Consider the following 4,851-nt stretch of genomic DNA (forward strand, 5'->3'; position numbering starts at 1 on the left):
CCTGCAAAGTTATGGCAGAATGCGTAAAACGCGTTTTCAGTCTGAGATAATGTCGATTCCGGAACGTCAAACATAAAAATATTGATAACTTTGGAAAAACACTTCAGACAGATTCGATTTGATGTGCAACTACTAGAAAGACCCTTTCTGTGAAAGTGGGAGGTGAAAATTTCATGTTCTGAAGCTTCCCTGCAAAGTTATGGCACAATGCAGAAAACGCATTTTCAGCCTGACGGAAGGTGGGTTCCGGAACGCCAAACATAAAGATGTTGATAACTATGGAAAAACACTTCAGACAGCTTAGATTTTATGTGCAACTACTAGAAAGACCCTTTCTGATATAGTGGAATGTGAAAATTTCATGTTCTGAAGCTTCCCTGAGACGTTATGGCACAATGCACAAAAACAATTTTCAGCCTGAGATAAGGTGGGTTTCGGAACGCCAAACATAAAAAAGTTGATAACTTTGGAAAAACACTTCAGACAGCTTAGATTTGATGGACAACTATTAGAAAGACCCGTTCTGCCATAGTGGGTGGTGAAATTTTCATGTTCTGAAGCTTCCCTCCAAAGTTATGGCACAATGCAGAAAACGCCTTTTCAGCCTGAGATAATGTCGATTCCGGAACGGCAAACATAAAAATGTTGATAACTTTGGAAAAACACTTCAGACCCCTTAGATTTGATGTGCAACTACGAGAAAGACCCTTTCTGCTATGGTGGGATGTGAAAATTTCATGTTCTGAAGCTACCCTGCAAAGTTATGGGACAATGCAGAAAAGGATTTTTCATCCTGAGATAAGGTCGATTCCGGAACGCCAAACATAAAAATTTTGATAACTTTTGAAAAACACTTCAGACAGCTTAGATTTGATGTGCGACTACTAGAAAGACCCTTTCTGCTATAGTGGGAGGTGAACATTTCATGTTCTGAAGCTTCCCTGCAAAGTTAAGACACGATGCAGAAAACGTGTTTTCAGCCTGAGATAAGGTTGGTTCCGGAACGCCAAACATAAAAATGTTGATAACTTTGGAAAAACACTTCAGAGAGCTTAGATTTGATGTGCACCTACTAGAAAGACCCTTTCTGCGATAGTGGGACGTGAAAATTTCATGTTCGGAAGCATCCATGCAAAGTTATGGCACAATGCAGTAAACGCGTTTTCAGCAAGAGATAAGGTCGATTCCGTAACGCCAAACATAAAAATGTTGATAACTTTCGAAAAACACTTCAGACAGCTTAGATTTGATGTGCAACTACTAGAAAGACCCTTTCTGCTATAGTGGGATGTGAAAATTTCATGTTCTGAAGCTTCCCTGCAAAGTTATGGCACAATGCGTAAAACGCGTTTTCAGTCTGAGATAATGTCGATTCCGGAACGTCAAACATAAAAATATTGATAACTTTGGAAAAACACTTCAGACAGCTTAATTTGATGTGCAACTACTAGAAAGACCCTTTCCGTGATAGTGGGAGGTGAAAATTTCATGTTCTGAAGCTTCCCTGCAAAGTTATGGCACAATGCAGAAAACGCATTTTCAGCCTGAGATAAGGTGGGTTCCGGAACGCCAAACATAAAAAAGTTGATAACTTTGGAAAAACACTTCAGACAGCTTAGATTTGATGTACAACTACTAGAAAGACCCTTTCTGCCAAAGTGGGTGGTGAAATTTTCATGTTCTGAAGCTTCCCTGCAAAGTTATGGCAGAATGCGTAAAACGCGTTTTCAGTCTGAGATAATGTCGATTCCGGAACGTCAAACATAAAAATATTGATAACTTTGGAAAAACACTTCAGACAGATTCGATTTGATGTGCAACTACTAGAAAGACCCTTTCTGTGAAAGTGGGAGGTGAAAATTTCATGTTCTGAAGCTTCCCTGCAAAGTTATGGCACAATGCAGAAAACGCATTTTCAGCCTGACGGAAGGTGGGTTCCGGAACGCCAAACATAAAGATGTTGATAACTATGGAAAAACACTTCAGACAGCTTAGATTTTATGTGCAACTACTAGAAAGACCCTTTCTGATATAGTGGAATGTGAAAATTTCATGTTCTGAAGCTTCCCTGAGACGTTATGGCACAATGCACAAAAACAATTTTCAGCCTGAGATAAGGTGGGTTTCGGAACGCCAAACATAAAAAAGTTGATAACTTTGGAAAAACACTTCAGACAGCTTAGATTTGATGGACAACTATTAGAAAGACCCGTTCTGCCATAGTGGGTGGTGAAATTTTCATGTTCTGAAGCTTCCCTCCAAAGTTATGGCACAATGCAGAAAACGCCTTTTCAGCCTGAGATAATGTCGATTCCGGAACGGCAAACATAAAAATGTTGATAACTTTGGAAAAACACTTCAGACCCCTTCGATTTGATGTGCAACTACGAGAAAGACCCTTTCTGCTATGGTGGGATATGAAAATTTCATGTTCTGAAGCTACCCTGCAAAGTTATGGGACAATGCAGAAAAAGATTTTTCATCCTGAGATAAGGTCGATTCCGGAACGCCAAACATAAAAATTTTGATAACTTTTGAAAAACACTTCAGACAGCTTAGATTTGATGTGCACCTACTAGAAAGACCCTTTCTGCTATAGTGGGACGTGAAAATTTCATGTTCGGAAGCATCCATGCAAAGTTATGGCACAATGCAGTAAACGCGTTTTCAGCAAGAGATAAGGTCGATTCCGGAACGCCAAACATAAAAATGTTGATAAATTTCGAAAAACACTTCAGACAGCTTAGATTTGATGTGCAACTACTAGAAAGACCCTTTCTGCTATAGTGGGATGTGAAAATTTCATGTTCTGAAGCTTCCCTGCAAAGTTATGGCACAATGCGTAAAACGCGTTTTCAGTCTGAGATAACGTCGATTCCGGAACGTCAAACATAAAAATATTGATAACTTTGGAAAAACACTTCAGACAGCTTAATTTGATGTGCAACTACTAGAAAGACCCTTTCCGTGATAGTGGGAGGTGAAAATTTCATGTTCTGAAGCTTCCCTGCAAAGTTATGGCACAATGCAGAAAACGCATTTTCAGCCTGAGATAAGGTGGGTTCCGGAACGCCAAACATAAAAAAGTTGATAACTTTGGAAAAACACTTCAGACTGCATAGAATTAATGTGCAACTACTAGAAAGACCATTTCTGCTAAAGTGGGAGGTTAAAATACAATTTTATGTTCTGAAGCTTACCTGCAAAGTTATGGCACAATGCGTAAAACGCGTTTTCAGCCTGAGATAAGGTGGGTTCCGGAACGCCAAACATAAAAATGTTGAAAAGTTTGGAAAAACATTTCAGACAGCTTAGATTTGATGTGCAACTACTAGAAAGACCCTTTATGCTATAGTGGCAGGTGAAAATTTCATGTTCTAAAGCTTCCATGCAAAGCTATTGCACAATGGGTAAAACGCGTTTTCAGGCTGAGATAAGGTCGATTCTGGAACGCCAAACATAAAAATGTTGATAACGTTGGAAAAACGCTTCAGACAGCTTTGAATTAATGTGCAACTACAAGAAAGACCATTTCTACTATAGTGGGAGGAGAACATTCCATGTTCTCAAGCTTAACTGCAAAGTTTTGGCACAATGCAGAAAATGCGATTTCAGCCTGAGATAAGGTCGTTTCCGGAACGCCAAACATAAAAATGTTGATAACTTTGGAAAAACACTTCAGACAGCTTAGATTTGATGTGCAACTACTAGAAAGACCCTTTCTGTGATAGTGGGAGGTTAACATTTCATGTTCTGAAGCTTCCCTGCAAAGTTATGGCACAATGCAGAAAACGCATTTTCAGCCCGATATAAGGTGGGTTCCGGAACGCCAAACATAAAAAAGTTGATAACTTTGGAAAAACACTTCAGACTGCATAGAATTAATGTGCAACTACTAGAAAGACCATTTCTGCTATAGTGGGAGGTGAAAATAAAATTTTATGTTCTGAAGCTTACCTGCAAAGTTATGGCACAATGCGTAAAACGCGTTTTCAGCCTGAGATAAGGTCGATTCTGGACCGCCAAAAATAAAAAAGTTGATAACTTTGGAATAACACTTCAGACTGCATAGAATTAATGTGCAACTACTAGAAAGACCATTTCTGCTATAGTGGGAGGTGAACATTCCATGTTCTCAAGCTTCCCTGCAAAGTTATGGCACAATGCAGAAAACGGATTTTCAGCCTGAGATAAGGTGGGTTCCGGAATGCCAAACATAAAAATGTTGATAACTTTGGAAAAACACTTCAGACAGCTTAGATTAGATGTGCAACAACTAGAAAGACCCTTTCTACTATAGTGGGAGGTGAAAATTTCATGTTCTGAAGCTTCTCTGCAAAGTTATGGCACAATGCAGAAAACGCGTTTTCAGCCTGAGATAAGGTGGGTTCCGGAACGCCAAACATAAAAATGTTGATAACTTTCGAAAAACATTTCAGACACCTTAGATTTGTTGTGCAAGTACTAGAAAGACCCTTTCTGCTATAGTGGGATGTGAAAATTTCATGTTCTGAAGCTTCCCTGCAAAGTTATGGCACAATGCAGAAAACGCATTTTCAGCCTGAGATAAGGTCGATTCTGGAACGCCAAACATAAAAATGTTCATAACTTTGGAAAAACACTTCAGACAGCTTAGATTTGATGTGCAACTACTTGAAAGACCCTTTCTGCGATAGTGGGACATGGAAATTTCATGTTCGGAAGCATCCATGCAAAGTTATGGCACAATGCAGAAAACGCGTTTTCAGCCTGAGATAAGGTCAATTCCGGAATGCCAAACATAAAAATGTTGATAACTTTGGAAAAACACTTCAGACAGCTTAGATTTGATGTGCAACTACTAGAAAGACC

Source organism: Synchiropus splendidus, unplaced genomic scaffold (assembly GCF_027744825.2).
Source record: "Synchiropus splendidus isolate RoL2022-P1 unplaced genomic scaffold, RoL_Sspl_1.0 HiC_scaffold_23, whole genome shotgun sequence".
NCBI classification, from domain to species: Eukaryota; Metazoa; Chordata; class Actinopteri; order Syngnathiformes; family Callionymidae; genus Synchiropus; species Synchiropus splendidus.